The 18,631-nt window shown below is 41.5% G+C and overlaps 1 long non-coding RNA gene across 2 annotated transcripts; it reads left to right on the forward strand.

The window, feature by feature from the left end:
- Window positions 1–389: 389 nt before the first annotated feature.
- LOC125921281 (uncharacterized) lies at window positions 390–14,112 on the forward strand. 2 transcript variants are annotated; one of them, XR_007457368.1, is made up of 4 exons: window positions 390–661; window positions 9,128–9,329; window positions 11,903–12,116; window positions 14,039–14,112. It is a non-coding gene; the product is annotated as an uncharacterized LOC125921281 (long non-coding RNA). The 2 variants fall into 2 exon arrangements; XR_007457369.1 differs by having other exon boundaries at window positions 11,903–12,067.
- The last annotated feature ends 4,519 nt before the right edge of the window (window positions 14,113–18,631 follow it).

The following is an 18,631-nucleotide window of genomic DNA, read 5'->3' on the forward strand; positions in this document are numbered from 1 at the left end:
CAAGACCATATTCTGGGGGTGGGGGGTGTCTTGAATTCAGCTCCAGGACTTTGAATGTAGTTTAGTAGTCACTAGAAGCCACTGAAGTTTCTGGAGAATGGGATTCTGACAAAATTGTTACTTATAAGGCATGGTTTCCCAAGTTTGCATTAAAATGATAACTTTCTTAAGTATCTAAGTGTCAATACTAAGCATGTTTTAATAATTTTTTTCATGTCTATTTATTTTGAGAGACAGAGAATGCACACACATGTGTGTGAGTGGGGGAGGGATAGAGAGACAGAGAAAGAATCCCAAGCAGGTTCTGCACTGTCATCACAGAGCCTGATGCAGGGCTCAACCTCACAAACTGTGAGATCATAATCTGAGCTGAAAGTAAGAGTCAGACGCTTAACTGACTGAGCCAGGCACTCCAATACTAAACATTTTTAATACTAACCACTGTTTCTTGAAAAATGTTATTTATGTATGTGCTTCTCTGTAAGAGACAAAATAAGGTTGCCTGTATATATTTTCTACTATGAAAAGTCCATTTATTTGGCAAATTTGTAACTGAATCCCTACTACCTGTATCACATTGGACTAGGCACCCTGAGGATACAAGGATGTATGGAATCAGGTTCCTGCCCTCTGGGACCTTAACACGCAGAGGAAAGATGAGGTAACTATAAAACACTATGTGAAAATCCAAGTGAGTCAGAGGTGTGTGGTCATCAGTAGCAGAAGCCTGTTCAAATTAGTTTAGAAGTGGTTACAGATGTAAGCCATGACAGTGTTTGTGGTCAGGATTCAGATGTGACGGGGGCCCAGGAAAAGGCCGAGCAGCTGGGCCTCCCCGAGGGCTGGTTCAAGAGACCAGAAGCAGCTCCCCCTTGCCTTTCCTTCCACCTCATTTTTCTCTGTGGGTGAACACTCCCTGCAGCACAGGCCACATGTGGCTGTTCCACATGCTTAGCTCCAGCCACACCCAAAACACTGTCCGAAATCAATGACTTTCAGGCCCTAAGTAGGAGTCCCATTTTGGGTCAGCTGTCCAGCCTGGTCCAATCAGCGGTGGAGCAGATATTTAGAGATGGGTCACATGGTATAACCAGCTCCCAACGCCACCCCTGTGGCAATATCACTCTGTCCAAATAGGAGGAAATTGTGACGTAGACAGACATACATACGTAGGAGACAAAACATACCCCCTTGCCAGTGTGATTGCAAGAGCTTAGAAGGTAAGTGGTTTGGGGGTTCAGAGGAGGTAAGATCCCTAACAGCTGAGGAATGTGTGGAACCTTCCAGCCATCAAGGATCAAGGACTTCCAGACACATGGGAGGGCATTGTAAGTAGTAAACACAGACACACACAGACACACACACACACACACACACACACACACACAGACATGCACTTGCATGCACACATACAAAGTAAAAAGACCAGTAAAGGTAAATATAGATAAGGGCTGCAAAGGAAGCCATTGAAATTTCAGCTATAAAAGAAAGGTCTACTTCAGATGGCCTTGCACTAAGTTGTCTCTCCATTCTCCCTGAGGAGGTGACATTTAAAGGAGAACTACATGATAAAAAGTTAGCCATAGGAAGTACCATTCCAGGCAGAGTTCAGCATGTGCAAAGGCCCTGAGGTTAATGTGAATTTATGTGTTGAGGTGGAGTCCAGTGACTGAGGGAGGGCCACCTGAGGTAAGAACAGAGAGGGGCAGGAGCAGGTCATGTTGGCCTAGCAAGCCATGGTAGGAGCTGGGTTTTGTGCAAAGTGAGATGGGAAGCTATTAAAAGATTGTAAGCAGGGGCATATTATCAGAAAATTTAAATGTTAAAAGGCAACTTCTGGCAGCTGTGTGAAGAATGGGAGGCAAAAATGAAAGGAGGAAGCCCAGTTTAGAGGCTCCTATGGTAATCGAGGTAAGAGATGATGATGGCTAGATCCTCACCTCCAGGAGATGGACAAATGAGGATGGATCAGACACAACTAATGGGACAAAATGCTGGTTGGCAGCAGGGGCTGCGGGAAAGGGAAGAATCAAAGGTGGCTCCTAGGTGTCTGGTTCTGGAGGGAACAATCAAGAGTTCTGATCTGGAAGGGTTAGGTTTTTCATGTCTTTGAACCTTCTAGTACAGTCATGTTTGTGCAAAACTGCAGTGTGGAGGGGACCTGTGGGCTGAACTGTGCATTGAATGTTAGGGAGAAGCCCCTCAGGTGAGCTTAAGTAAAGTGGGGTTTGTTATGAGGACTCAGAGGAATGTCACCAAACCTGAGGGCACAGGTAAGCCTGGCAAGCCTTGTGCACTCCGGGAGCCAAAGCAGCCTTCCCATCTTTGTACACGCGACGAACTCCTACAGCCCCCACTGAGTCTGTGACTCCAATGTGTCCGTCTCTCTTTCTCTGCATCTGCTGTGTCTGTCTCTGGATTTTTCTCCATGTCTATTAGTATTTGGGTTTTTGCGTCTCTTTCTCATTCTGAGCGTGTGGCCACGTGTGTGGGCGTGTGCCTCTCCCTGTGTCTCGCACTCCATGATCATTTCTCTGCTTTTTCTCTCTTCATGCATTAGGAGTGCCTGTGCTTTTATCTGTCTCTGTCCATCTGTCTGTCTGTCTCTTTCTCTGGCTGCACTGTCTCTTGCACTGTTTCCTTTAACATGCTTATTTCTTTCTCTCCCTGCAAATGATGAAATGCGGCTGCTCCTATCCGACTTTGACCACACCTTCCAACTCACCTGCCTAGCAGAGACTGACCACCAACTCAAAATTCCAATTTCAAATTCCTGGGGGAGAGGATCTAATTGGCCCAGCTTGGGTCAGGCACTAATTTCTAGTTCAATTCAGCTGTGGCCAGGAAGGCATGAAGCAGGGGCAGGGAAATGTCAGGTGCCATAAAAATGATTGTACGCTACTCATCAACAGAGCACTAAGGTCCTGGCCAGTGGCAAAGAAGATAAGAGACTTTGAAAAACAGATAAAATGCTCACTAGTAGGAAATATTATAAACATCTAACTAGAAACACCAGCAGAATGAAACAGTATAAAAGAGCTTGCCAAAATTGCTCGATTTAAGGGCAATCTCGGAAAATCACTATTGTTTCTTTACACCAGTAATAACCAATTAGCAGATATAATTTTTAAAAAGATATAATTCACAGGAGAAACAAAACCTGTAAAATATGTAAGAATAAATAAAACCTAGAGGAAGTAAAATTTTAAATTCTAATAAATACAAATACATGCATATATGACTTGAGTAAATGAATAAATTCCAAGGTCATGAATGGGACAACTTAATATTACAAGAATATCAATTTTTACCCTCAGCCTATAAATTCAAGACAATTACAATCAATTTTCCAGGTAGGGTTTAAAAAAAAACTTTATACTTTCCATGGAAATAAAAAACTTGAAAGAATTTACTCTGAGGAGCTCTGGGCCTTCACAAGCAGTGTGTGCCATGTGCTGAGGACAGGGCAGAAAAGCTAAAACCTGTTGAAGTACCCTGGGCCTCAGCAGGTGCACCACGGCAGCCCTCTGAAAACTGGAGCAGGACAGGAGGACAGAAAAAGGTCTCCTCTGACACAAAGACAGGGAGAGGATGGAGACCAATGCTAACTCCCCATAGCAGAGAGTTCCCTCGGCACACAAAACTGGCAATTGAGCTGTAAAGTACAGGGATATTCAGGGCCCTGGGTCCCCAGGTCCCCATTCCTCCTAAAGGGGAAGTCCTGATCCAACCCTTTGAAACCAGTGGTAACTGAATCAAATTACAGGTACAAGGAAACCCTGGACTCAGTTCTATTAGAGGTGAGATTTATTCAGCCTTTCCCACCCACTAGTGGCCTGACAGAAGGTCCATGCCTGCCCTGGGAGATAGATAGATTTACCCCAGACTCTCTTGCTCTTTTTCATACCACATCTGCAATAAAATTATTTTTTAAAGAATCTATATGTAAAAGAATATGGACTAACTCCATTTATGTGAGGTTCTAAAACAATCATGGCAGGGGATGGAATTGGCACAGGGCACAAGAAAAATTTCTGGTGCGGTAAACTATTCTATATCTTAAGAGTGCCTTAGCTTAATTCTGGACTTTTATTCTTTGTGTATATTTTTGAGATATAATTTTACAAATAACAAACATGAGAAGATCATAAGTATTCAGCTAAATAAATTTTGAAAATTACATGTAACTTTTGATTTATGCCTCAATAATTTCTATGGAAGGATAAAAAAACTATAGTTAATTAGGACAACCTTAAAAAAAGAAAAGAAACTTGCTTTCTCCAATAATATAGTATACTATGAAGCCCTGGTAACAAAAACAGTCTGGTATTGTTCTACAAGCAGATAATGGCCAATAGAACAGAATAGAGAGCCAATGAAGTCCTATTATCATACCTCTTACATGGTAAAATAACACCATAAATCAAAGAAAATACTGGTTGGTAACAGTGTTGAGAAATTGGGACACAAGAAAAGCAAAGTTGGATTCCTACCTAATATCACTTTATTCCAAATAGTTAAAAGATCTAAATGTGTAAGACTAACATCTAAAATGAATAAGATGTAGACTATTGTTTTGACATAGAAGGAAGAAAGCAATTCCTAAACAATACCTCAAAAGCACAAACCACATGGCAAAAGTCAGATGGATTTGATCAGATCAAAATTATGTATTTTCCAACTCAGTGAAAGAGATTGTGGCGTTAATAGATGGCAGAATGAAAGGACATACTTGTGGCATTTAATATCGACAGAGAATTCATTATTTAGAATATGCAAGAAACTCCTGTAAATTTAAGGGAATATAGACAGCAACCCCAAATTAAAAATGTTCAAAGGATATGATTTAGCAATTTACAGAAAGAAAAATTCAAAAGGCTAATAAGCATGTAAAGAGATGTTCAAACCCATTAGTAATCAGGGAAATTCTAATTAACAAAGTGTCATCTCTTTATACTTATTAGACTGGCAAAATTGGAAAACTGGATAATGCCAAGTGCTGGAGGGGTTGTGGGGTATGCAAATTTCCATGTATAGCTGCTGGGAGTGGTGTAGCCATTCTGGAAAGGTTGGGTGAGTACTTAGTCGATTAGATATGCAAATACCTATGACCCAGCCATCCTGTTCCTTGGGCCTATATCCCAAGAAATTCTCACAGAGTCCAAGAGACCCAAATATGAGGCTGCTGAGTTATTCTAGGGTGCAAGGGGGTGGAAGCGTGGCTAGGTAAGTTGTGGTGGACGTGCACATCATGGCATAGGTACCAGTCAGCAGTGAGGAGCAATGAACCAAATAGGTACATGGCAGCAAGGATGGATCTGGAAAACACAGAGTTCGGCAAAACAAGAGAGAACATGAAATATATGATACAACACTATGTAGGTTCATTTAAAACACATGTACACAGAATACCTCTAGGCCTTTGCAAGAGGACACACATTGAACACTCAGATGATTGGCTGGGGTAGAAGGAAAGGAGAGTGGGAGAAAGGAACGGAGAAGAAGTAAATAAAACAAGGGGGTGGGGAGGACCTTGCACGCACCATGACGGTTATGGGCCACGCACGCTGATGACCAGTATGAACTCAACCCTCTGCACCCAAGGCTTAACACTGTTATAAGGGTTCCTTCTCAGGGGGAGAAGGACAATATCCAGGAGGGGGATGGGGGGCTGTCAAGTCACTAGGTCCCTGAGGGCCTGCAGTGCCCCAAGTGACTGTAAAAAAGGAAGCAACTTCATCCTTGATTTTCTTAGAAGAAATTTAAGTTCAGAGAAGCTAAAGAACTTGCCCAAGGTCACAGTTTGTAAGAAGCAGTGCCAGAATTCAGACTCAGTATCAAAGTGAGTCATCATTCTCCCGCCGTTGCCCTGGCCCAAGCACACATGGTGGCTCATCTGCACTGCGGCCACCACCTTCTCGCTGGCCTCTCCATCCCCCTCCACATACACACACGCAGAACAGCCAGAGCCGCTCTGTGGAAATGTGAGTCAGATCTCGTCACTTCCCAGCTCAAAACCCTTCAAAGTGGTCTCAGTCCCACATCATTCGGAACAAAATCCAAAATTCTTACCTGCCCCCAGATGGCCCAGCCCCCCATCCAAGCTCTCCAGTCTGCTTTTCCAGCTCAGCCACATCAACCTCCTTGCTGTTTCCTCAACACTCCCAGGACATTCTAACCGCAGGACCTGGCACTAGCTTCCTCACATTTCCACTAGGCCTATGCATCACTTCACTCAGGTCTCTGCTCATGTGACCTGCCAAAGAAAGCCTTCCTGACCATCTTATCTGTAATGCACCATTTTCTACTTACCATTTTTGATGCTTCCCTCTGCTTCGTTTCTACCACTTATCCTTACCTGGCAGCAGATTACCTCTATTTTCACTCGTTGGTTTATTTTTGTCTTCCACATTAGAATGAGGGCAAGATACTGCTCTGAATCATGTGCTGTGTACAATCCCTGGCCCATGGCAAGCCCTCATGCAATGTATGTGGGTGACTGGAGGTCTGAGCCCAGAACCCATTCTGTCCACGGTGGCACCATTCATGGCTCCCAAACTCAACTTGGGGAACAGATTGTGGTGCAAATGGAAGCAACAGCAAAGCTCAAAAGTGGCCCTTTACTAGGAAGCAGGTGTGCAGGTCAGAGAGAAGGAATCCCAGAACCTAATGGAGCTGAACAAAGTGGGGACCAGGAAGAGGAAACAGCAGGCATGGAGATTTTAGGGTGTCAGTTTCTCCAATCTTTCTGTTTCTGCTTCCGGAAAAGATGACAATCAAGCTGACCAACCAGTTCCTCCACCCCCAGAGCAGCCAAAGGCTGACCCTGTTCTTATGAGCCTCGTGGGGGAGAAATTTCACAACTGCCCTACAAAATCCCCTTCCCAAGTCTGATGATCATAACAATATGAAATCAATTCTTATTAGTAGCATAAATGTCTCTCGCTGCAATTTTATCCCATTTCCTCCAAGAAATGTACTATGTAATTGAGAAATAAATAAGGGGGTAAAGTGCCATAGAAATCTAACATCATGTACACAACTCAAATAAGAGATTTCCCCCCTGGATTGTAATTATGTCTCTTGTTAATCCCAGCTAGCTCTCAGAATCTAGCTCGTAGGGCTGAACTTTGCAATCAGCTTCCCTAAAAATACCACTTACTGTAGGTCTCTCCTAAGAGACACCATCGACACGACCATTAAGAGGAGAGACTCCTTGGTGGGAAGAGAGAAAGATCTTTTCTCAATTTATTGCCCTTCTGCTAAAAGCACATCCACTATTCATTTTTACCCCCACTAAATGATGTTCTTAGGATCCCTGGAAGAATGCTGGCCTGGCCACAAAACCCAATTTGGCCTGCAAAAGGAGACCGGGCTACTCTCCCTCCAGCACCATGTGAAATGCCATCTTCATGGATTCATCCCTTGGAGTTAAGTGTTTCCCTCCTTCAGGTTCTGCATCCAAAATGTCAATAGCTGAAGATGAGCCACAAGGCCTTAATGTATCAGCATAATGGGCATTTATTGCTTTTGCTACATGTGTTCAGCCATCCTTCTTCTGGTGTCCCCCGCCCCTGCATACACACATCCCAATTCGCTTGCAACAGTCACCTTCAGTAACAGTTTTTAACACGCTGCATAACAAACAATCACAAAACCTTAATGCTCACAGAAATAAGCATTCATTGCTCACATACCTGGGATCAGGTGTGTGTTTCTCTTTCTGGGCTTCTTTACACTTCTGGGGGCCACCTGGCTGTTTGCTCCTCCAGACTGGCCTCTGCTAGACAACTGGAATGATCTGAGTCTCTTCCATGTGTCTGTCACACTCCTGGATATGTGCTCATAATGATGGCAGAGGTGCAAGAGAGCAACAAATACACCTACGTTCAGAAATGACACAATCTCAGCAGCTGTGGAATAAATGCAAACTTAAATGCAGGTCACTGGAAAGATAAATGTTAAGGTACAGGGTTGGTGAAATGATGTTGGATGTTCTCACATTTGGTGGAGAGAGAACCAACTGGTAAATCTCCTCATATGATGATTTGACAAATGTGCAGTCCCTTTGGCCTGGACATAATACTTCTGGGGATTTACCCTTAGCAAACCAAGAAGTGTTCAGAGATAGGTGACTAAGTACACCTAACATAACAGTTAAAAATGGAGACAAGTTAAATGTCCAGCATCAGGAGATGGGTGAAACAAAGTATAATATTTCCATGCAATGGAATATTGTATTATATATATATATACATGGTATTATACATATACGCAAGAAATATTTACTCTACAGTTAGGTGAATATAACATGTTGTGTGAGACTACTTTTCTTGAGAAACCACACATAATTTATAGAGATATATATTCATTGAAAAGAAAAAGTTTAAATGAAAATACCAAAATGTTAATTGCAATTATCTATCTCTGGGTGAAAAATTATAAGATATTTTATTCCTTTTGCTTGTCCATATTTTCATATTTTTCCACAGTGGACCTCTATTATCCATTTAATTTTAAACCTTATTAAAATGGGCCTGATTTTCCAATCCGATTACGGTCTAACACATCTTTTTTAGGAATGTTTCACACACAGTGGACTCTAAACCCCCCATCCCCTTGGCCTGGTACTTTTTGCTAAGGCTGGCATCATAACCATAACCCTCTCCAGTTTCATTACTGTGTGGGCTTATAACCTGTAACCAATTAATTCAGGGATGGGAACTTTGGAACACCAGTGGCCCCTGCCTCCCTAGCACCACCTAGAGTATGCAGCCTGATGACAATGCCTGCCCCAGGGCTGTGGTTTCTATTCCCAATGGCAGGAAACTAACTCAGCTTCTTTCTGCAAAAATCTAACTGTACACAATTAAAGGTGCCTTCCTCTGGAGGATTCCGGGTCCCAGAGCTGCTGCTGGCTGCACCTTGGGAACAGGAGCCCTGTGCAGAAAGCACTAAGGAGCTCATTACTCAAAGGTGCCCTGTGGCAAACCATTCGCAAAGCGAGCAAGCTGTTTGTAGAGTGAGTAATCACTCTAGCGTTTGAGTTTCACTCACAAGGAATGTTAACAGCACATTGTAAACATCATTCATGTTAATACTATTTTTTTCAATCCTTCATTTGCAGAGTGAAACATTCCTTCATCTGTCCCTGATCCAAAACTTATATATACTTGAAAGAACGTATCAGGTTGGCAAATAATGTTTTTCAATTTGTTTTCTAATATCTGGATTGGCTGGGATTTGGCCTTAAAGACTTGGCTGACCTTCCTAGACGACCGGGTGACAGATTCTTCCAGAAATGCAACTAGAATGAGCACAGAGCAAAGGTAAAATGTGATGCTCATATGACCTTCACTGAGGTGTCCCGGGGGTGACTGGAAATAGGCTTCACAGACCCCAAATCTCTCTCTTCCCTACCCACTCCCATTTATGTCTTAGTCTGTTCAGGCTGCGATGACAAAAAATACCATGGACAGGGCAGCTCAAACACCACACATTTATTTCTCACACTTCCCAAGACTGAGAAGTGGAGCAGATTGTGTCCTCAAGTGGAAGAGCTCTCTGGTCTCCTGTAAAGGCACTAATCCTACTCAGGAGAGCTTTACCCTCATGACCTAATCACCTCCCAAAGGCCCCGCCCCCAAAGATCGCCACACCAGGGACTAGGATTCAACATACGAATTGGAGGGGGACACAAACCTTCAGTCTATGGCAGTGTGCCTCTGTGCACAGGACCCATGAGCCTGAGAGCCCTGGACTGATTTTTGTCTGCTTTATCCAGCAGTATATAATAGCTCCTTATTAACACTTCCTACTAAGACTGGGGATTGTCCATTTCTCCTTCTAATCCTGTTTTTTAGGCCATGTTATTAGGAGTGTAAGGTCATAATTATATCTTGATGAATGACACCATTAATCATGCAGCATCTAATGCTTTTCACCTTAAAATCTATTTTGTCTCAAAGAGCAGCTTTCTTTGGGCTAGCATCTGCCTGACAGACTGTTTCCACTCTTTATTTTTTTATAATTTTTTAATGTTTATTTATTTTGGAGAGAGAGAGAGAGAGAGAACATGAGTGGGGGAGGAACAGAGAGAGAGAGAGACACAGAATCCGAAGCAGGCTCCAGGCTCTGAGCTGTCAGCACAGAGCCCGATGCGGGACTCAAACTCATGAGCCATGAGATCATGACCTGAGCTGAAGTCGGATGCTTAACCTATGGAGCTACCCATGTGCCCCTCCATGCTTTATTTTTAACTTTTCTATATTTTTGTCTCTTATGAGCAGCAAACAAATGGATTTTATGACTTTGATTTTTAGTCAACATGATAGTCTCTGCATTTAACGGGTTAGTTGAAAAACTTTACACCTAGATTAGTAATATATATTTTTTATTGCTTATCTTGTTTTTCCTGTCAATAATGTCTCTCTTCTGAGCTTCTCTTTATCCACTGATTTGATTACATTTGACTTCTCTTCACCCCCTCCCTTTTTTGTCCTTTGTTTGATGGTTGTAATATCTGTTTCTATTACTTAAGTGGTTGCTCAAAATATTTTAATAGTACCTATCTTTCATTGGGTATATTTTCTAACAAAGTCCAATGTTTGGGTGTGCCATACTTTCTTCCTTCTAAACCACATGGGATCATCTTCAGTGCTGATACTGGTGATCTACTCTGTTGAGGAGGTGGGAGACAGGAAAGGAACAGGATGGAGGGTAAGCCTCTGACACTAGGAATATCAAGAACACTCACTTACATTTGTTTTCTTTTTTCTCTTTTTTTTAAACGTTTATTTATTTTTGAGACAGAGAGACAGAGCATGAACGGGGGAGGGCCAGAGAGAGAGAGGGAGACACAGAATCTGAAGCAGGCTCCAGGCTCTGAGCTGCGAGCACAGAGCCCAACGCGGGGCTTGAACTCACAGAGCAGGAGATCATGACCTGAGCTGAAGTCGGACGCTCAACTGACTGAGCCACCCAGGCGCCCCATATTTGTTTTCTTTACCACAATTAAAATCCCTTTACTGTATCTGTCAGGATTTTTCACAATATATGTGTAGTGTAAACCATTTTCAAACAATACATAAAAGTGTAAGAGAAATGAAAGTCACCCAAAATACTTTCTACCCTGAGATAACTAGAGTTAGGTGACCATCCATTCATTCATGTATCTCTATATGCAGATATAAAGATATATGCACATATCTTTATATTTTCATACATAAAATTTTCATAAGTGGACTTACGCATTTGCTTTTTAAATCCAATGACTGCTTCTATTGAACTTGAGTTTTGCCTGCTTCTCCCCTACTCCAATGCACACATCTTATATAACCTATATATTAACAGCTTACCTTAACATCCTATCTTAGCTTTTTCCAGGTTCACTTAATTGTAGGTAGGTGAGAGAGAGACACAGAGAGAAGACAAATCTACATAATTTTAGTCATTATTTTATAAAACTAGGATTATGTTATACTCCTCTGAAGTTTGCTTTTGCCACTTTATAATTTATTACGTAAATCCTCTGTAGTCAGCTGTAATATACCTAACGTATTCTTTGTACGTGTTTTATTAAGAAAATATTCATACATACACAAAAGAAGTGAGAAAAGTGTAATGAACTCTCACGTATCCATCACCCAGCTTCAACAGTTATCAATATTTACATTTTGCCAATCTTGTTTCATTAATCCTTCCCGTGTTAGGCATCATAATAGCCCCCAAAAGGTGTTCACATTGTATCCTCTAAGAATATGTTACTTTACATGGCAAAAAAAGATGTTGCAGATGTGATTATGTTAAATACACTGAGATGAGGAGATTATTTTGGATTATCTAGGGGGGGCCCACCTCATCATGTGAATCCTTAAAATTGGAGAATCTTTCTTGACTGTAGTTAGAGAAGATGTAACCATGGAAGAATGACCAGAGAAATGCAACCTTGATGGCACTGAAGATAAAAATGGCAGTGAACCAGGGCTTCTAGGAGCTGGAAACAATAAGGAAATGGATTCTTCCCTAGAGCCTCTGGAAGGGAGCACAGCGCTGACAACACTGTGAGGTTAGCCCCTGGAGAACCAGGTCACCCTACTAACCTACAGGACTGCAAGGTAGTAAGTGAGTGGAGTTTTTAGGCTACTAACTTTATGTTAATTTATTACAACAACAGTGAAAAACTAATACCCAATTAAAAAAATGAATATACCTCCCTTTCCTTTCTTTTATTTCTTTCTCCTTTCTTCCCTTCCTTCCTTCCTTTTCTTTCTTTCCCTTTTTCTTCTTTTTCTTTCTCTTTTTCTTTCTCCCTGTCTTTCTCCCTCTCCTTTCCTTCTTTCTCTCTTTCCTTACTTTCTGGTTGGTGCTGCAGATGGTGCTGCTTATATTACCTATAAATATTTCACTTACCATAGATTTTTAACGTGAGGATTTTTAAAACAATCACAATACTTGTTATACTTTACAAAATGAATAATTGTTTAACATCATCTAATAGTCTGTGTTCAGATTCTCCTTGGTGTCTAAAAAAAAAAAAAAAAGCCTCTCTTGATACTTGTTTTACTTAATCAGGTTCTTTTTTTAAATATAATTTGTTGTCAAATTGACTTACATAAAACACCCAGTGCTCACCCCAACAAGTGCCCTCCTCAATGCCCATCAACCACTTTCCCCTCTCCCTCATCAACCCTCAGTCTGTTCTCTGTGTTTAAGAGTCTCTTATGGTTTGCCTCTCTCCCTCTCTGTTTGTAACTACTTTTTCCCCTTCCCCTCCCCCTCCCCCATGGTCTTCTGTTAAGTTTCTCATGTGAGTGAAAGCATGATACCTGTCTTTCTCTGACTTTTAATCAGGTTCTAAAGAAAGTCTTCAAGTTACATTTTATTGATACTTCTCTTAAGTCACTTTTAATTCATAAGTTTTCTCTTATCTCCTTCTAAACAGGTTTTTTTTTTTTTTTGGTGGAAAAACCTAGTCATTTGCTCAGAATTTGCCACATTCTGAACTAAGGTGACCACAGCCTCAAGGTAGCAATTAACATGTTGTTCTATCTTGAATATTTCCTATAAAATGGAAGTTAGATCTAGAGGCTTGATGAGATTTATATTCAATTCTCTTGGCTTCCTGTTGCATTACACGTGTTTGTTTTGCTTTGAGTGATAATGAAATGGATTGGTGGCTCATGTGTTGCCAGCCTACCTATCCTTCATAAAGTTTCCCAAAAGCCTTTCACCCTGTGATATGGGGAGTCCACTGCCTAAATCTATCACTTCATTAACATTCTTTTAGCATCATTAAAACTCATTTGCATATATTTGATGCATTTTTACCTTTTGCAATTTTTAAAAATTACTCAAGCTTTCCCAACGTTAGCCAATGGGAGTCCCTATGATTGGCTCCTGCATTCTCTTGACATGCACCATTAATGCTCAATAGCTGCCACTTAGTATGAAATGCCATTTGAAGAACACAACCTAAGTGGTCAGGGTTAGCTCACTCTTTTAAAGCCTGAACGATAGTTCATGCTATGAACATCAGAAATTGCAGGTGAGTCCACTCAACTGTATTCTAATCCTCTCAGTGTGTCTTACGTGACACATGCCAACAACTACATCTTCTCCCTCATAACTATACTACATTCCTCATTTGACTGAGTTTCTACCAAACAGGCCTGTGAGAGAGATTTGGAAGCCAAAAGCATGGAAAAATTTTGCTCTGGCCTCTTCTCTTAGCACAGTCGTGGAGGCTGAGACACGGGACCTGTCCTAGAAATCCCAGTGACTGGTGCCTAGCTTCATGGATTGCAAGGGTCAGGGCACAGGGCAGTTATTTTGCTGTGTTATACAACTGCTGCAGTGTATATTGAATCTAGCAACTGGAGCTGGAGCTTCCTGAACGTCTAGCTTTATTAGCTTTTACTAGGTTATGATGCTTTAAAAAAAATTCTTAGTAGTTTAAGACAAAGGGTGATTTCTCCCTGATATCGTGCACTGGCTGTGGGTTTGATTTGACTCTACCCCTGTGTCTTCATTATTCTAGGATCCAGGCTGACCAAGGAGCACCTATCTAGGACATGCCATTGTGACAGATTAAAAAGAGAGATGGTGGAACCATACGAAGGCACTTAGAGCTTTTATTTGGAACTGGCACACATCCCTCCCACTGACATTTCATTGGTCAAAGCAAGTCATGTGGCCAAGCTTAATGCTAATGGAGTGGAGAAGCAGAATCCTCTAACAAAGAAGGGGAGCAAATAATTGAGAATAATGCAATCCACCACTGTTGCTATGTTCGTGCACAGAGAGCAACAACTGTGGGCAAGTTATAGGCTGATGTCCTAAGAGTCACTCCTGGAGACTCAACCTAGACCCCACTCCTCCAGCCCTCCCAAGGACTGGGCACCTGCCCAGTCCTCCATATCAACTCCCTTTCTCCCCCAATCAACTGGAACTGAACTCTGCATCCACAGAATGTAGCATTACAGTTTATTCATTCCACATTGGTAGACAATCATTTTGTTTCTAGGTTTCGTTTTTTAATTTTGCTGCTAAATATAATGCTGCAACAAAACCCTTTAAAATATAGACTTAGATGCTGTATCTTTTTTTATACCTATGAATTTTGAGTTCTAGGTATAGGATTACAGAGCCAGAGAATATAGATGTTTTTCATTATAATCATGATTTCCATATTTATTTTTTAAAAAGCTAAAACAATTATTCTTTCTCCTTGCATGTTTACCAGTAATATTTAACTCTTTTTTTTTTTTTTTGCCATCTGATAGGGGACAAATGTTATTTCTTTGATCCTCTAATTTGTAAGTCTCTGTCCACTGGTGAAGCTAGACATCTTTTTATTACAGATTCGAGGTATAATGTACATACTATAAAATTGATCCATTGCAACTGTACAGTTGAATGACTTTGTAGTAAATTTATATTGTTGTGCAACCATCACCATAATCCAATTCTAGAACTTTTTCCTCACCCCAAAAAGTTTCACCATGCTTGTTTGTAATCAATTCCTGCCCCACCTCCAGGCAACCACTAATCTGCTTTGTGCTTCAGGTTTTCCTTTTAGGACATTTTATATAAATGGAATCATGTAATATGCAGTCTTTTGTGTCTGGCTGCTTTCACTTAGACTGCCATCAGTGTTCATCCCTATCCATGTTGCAGAGCCTACCAGTAGTTTGATCCTTTTCATTGCCAAATACTATTCCATTTATGGATTATACCACATTTTGTTTATCCATTTACCGGTTGATGTACATTTAGATGGTTTCTACCTTCGGCTGTTATAAACAATGCTACTATGAAAATTTGTGTACAAGTCTTTGTGTGGGCATGTATTTTTATTTCTTTTGGGTAGATACCTAGGAGTGGAATTGCAAAGTCATAAGGTATTTATGTTTAACTTTTTAAGTGTCAAACTTTTCCAAAGTGGTTATACCAGTCTATTTTCCACCAGCAACGTACAGGGTTTCTGTTTCTCTGTATCATTGTCAGTACCTGACTTTGTCATTTTGACTAGAGCCATCCTAGTGGGGTTAATGATATCCCATTTTGGTTTGAAATTTCATTTCCTTAATAATTAATGATATCTAGCACCTTTTCAAGTGCTTAGAAGCCATTCCCATATCTCCTTGGTGAAATGTCTACTCAGATCTTTTACCTGTTTTTAAATTGAGTTGATATTTTATTATTGAGTTGTAAAACTTCTTTATATATTTTAAATATGAAACTTTTACATATCTATAATTTACAAATATTTCCTCCCAGGCATGATTAAGCTCCTGATGTTCAGGCTACACCCCACCCTGGTTGAACCACCTGGACACCCAATCTTAAAATGAGGGAAATGAGGAACAAGAATAGTCCCAGGCAACAGTGCTACAGACTCCCACAGTGCTTACCTCAGGGATGTTCGCATGAATAAGCACTTCTCAATATGTTGTTTGCCCTGGTCAATTTCCAGACTTCTGAAATGGTTGTTTTGACAGTTTTTTCCCATTTCTTAGTTGTGTTTTGAAGAAAGGATTTATAGATCTCTTTGATCCTCCATGCTGGAAATTGCTAGGCAATTTTTTGACGTCACTTTTTATGTTTATGATGGGTTGGAGCTGGGCTTCTTCCTCAATAGCTCCAGAAGCACCAGGTTGTGGTTTTTTGTCTAGGACTGGGTTTGGGTGGTGTGCCTATCCCTGAATCACTCACAGTGGCCATGGAACACACAAGCCTGAGTTCAGGGATGGCTGGGCCTCCAGAAGTGAACTGTACCCCAATTCATGGTGCTAGGACATAATGCTAGGTAGCAAAAACAGTCAATATTCACCACAGCCTCCCTTTAGAGTTGTGATTCCGCATGTGAAGCCCTTACATCACGGGCCAGTGACCAACACCTACAATGTCCATCAGCTTCAGAGGGACCCCGCCTGAGTATGCGGCCCTGCTGAGTTCTTAATAACACTAGGCAAAGACTCCCAAGATTCAGGTACAGAAACCCGATTTAGAAGGGAAAAGATTTCAGCCCCTCCCCCCCCCAGGTCTCTTCCAGCTGTAAGCCTAAGAACTTATCATTTGAGTTTTCTCTTTTGTTTTACATTTTACTTTTTCTTTTTTGTTTTGTTTTGTTTATTTATTTGAGAGAGGGAGAGGGAGACAGAGTGTGAGCAGGGGAAGGACAGGGAGAGAGAAAATCCCAAGCAGGTTCCACACTGTCAACAAAGAGCCCAATGAGAGTCTCAAACTCACGAAGGCATGACCTGAGCTGAAATCAGGAGTCCAAGGCTTAATCAACAGAGCCACCCAGGTGCTCCTATATTTTACTTTTTCTTATGTTTCCTTTTAGTCTCTTGTCCCTTCTTCTCAGCAATGTTCTATTTTAACATTCCTTTACCTTCTCATCTGAAAGACTTCCCTGTTCTGTTTCTGTCATTCTCTGCCTCTGTCTTGCTCTCTTTCTATTATCAGCATCTATTTATTGAACACCCACAACAGTCAGGCACTGTGCCCAGCTACACGTTGCAAAAACAAAGATGTATTAACTATAATCCCTTCCCTCAAGTTCACAGTATCTTTGCCAGAAAGAGCCTATCGTTCATGGTGAAGCTTATAGCACAAGTGTAACATGTAAGTGCAAAGTGAGTGATGCTGACAATGCAGGCTGTGCCTTCTCCCCAGGCTGGCCTTGTGCACAGACAGCTTAGCTGAAGGCTTCCATAACATTAAGAAGGCCTCCAAGCCCCAAGAATATCTTACTCTTCCCAGGGCTTGAAATTCCTCACTTCACCTCTTCCCACTCATGAAAAATTCCTGTAACGTGACAACCACTAGGGTGCTCGATGCCAGGCATGTGACATAGGTAAGTTCCGAAAGGTTGCTTCCTTCTGAAGATGAGTGGTATCAACCAAAAGGCAAGGCGGCAGCTTTGATGTGGTGGAGGATGGCTTCTCTAGTAGATATTCGTGTTAGAGAAGTGGGCCTGCATGGGGAATCCCTAAAGGGTATCCTGTGCCTGTGATGCAAGATAACATGGGTACAGAAGAAGGATGAAGACCCGGAGGGGGACAGAACCTCCAAATGCTGATTCCATATACTTCATTTCTGGACCAGGGGCCACTCAGAATTCTGCCCATCCATTATTCCCTGTTTAATTTTCTTCTTTTGTTCTCTCACTTAACTGCCAGGTGATGGGCAATAGTTTATATGTGATTTAGAGCTCACTGACCTAGACAAGGCACTTGAACTTCTGTTGAAGTTTAAAAATTGTTGCAATTCATGTGATCGAGCACTGCTAATGTCACAGGCTGGTGAATAACTGTAAAGAAAAGCAAAATCTTCCATTCTATCATGGGCTCCTTGCCCACATAGTGAGTTATCACAAGGGCAAGCCAAGCGCAGAAACACCCCATTGGGGAGGGGACAATGGAGAGACTTATTCATGCTATGGAAATTTTGAGAAACTGAAAAAAAAAAAAAAAAGACCCTAGAAAAGGGGGGGGGGGGGGGGGGGGGGGGGGAATCACACTGTGAGAGAGAAAAAACTTCACCTTTGAGTGTGAGATTCATTTACCTTTGTTAAGACACCCATCCCATGAACACTATAAATATAGCATCCTGATTATTTAAGAGAAAAACTCTAATTTTCAAGTTTGTGCTATTTCTAGCGATTCCAATCTGCTATGCAGGAAGCGTGAGAGTGCTGATAATTAAGGAACACTATGTTAGGCGATGATAACACACCGCCTCTGGATCCCGGCTCACAGTACCTTGTAAATGTGACAAAATCAGATCTGATACTGCTAAAATGTCAGGAACACACGTTAGCAATCCTCTGATTCCAATACAATTCAGTGATGCTTAAGTTCGCACTGCAATCCTTGTGTCACTGTTCCTTGTCATAGATAATATGAATTGAAGATAATTATTACAAGGAAATATCAAAAAGCCACAAGCTGAAATAATTTACAAATCACTTCCCCCCCGCTCCACTTTTTGTCACTGACCTGCATAAATTGCACAACCGACAGTCATGAAAATGAGGGCGTTTGACTGAACTCCTCATAACCTTCAGGACTGTAAAGCAACAGAAAATGAATTAATGATTTTCTCTCCCCATCCACCCATGTAC

This window comes from Panthera uncia, chromosome C2 (genome assembly GCF_023721935.1).
Source record: "Panthera uncia isolate 11264 chromosome C2, Puncia_PCG_1.0, whole genome shotgun sequence".
NCBI classification, from domain to species: Eukaryota; Metazoa; Chordata; class Mammalia; order Carnivora; family Felidae; genus Panthera; species Panthera uncia.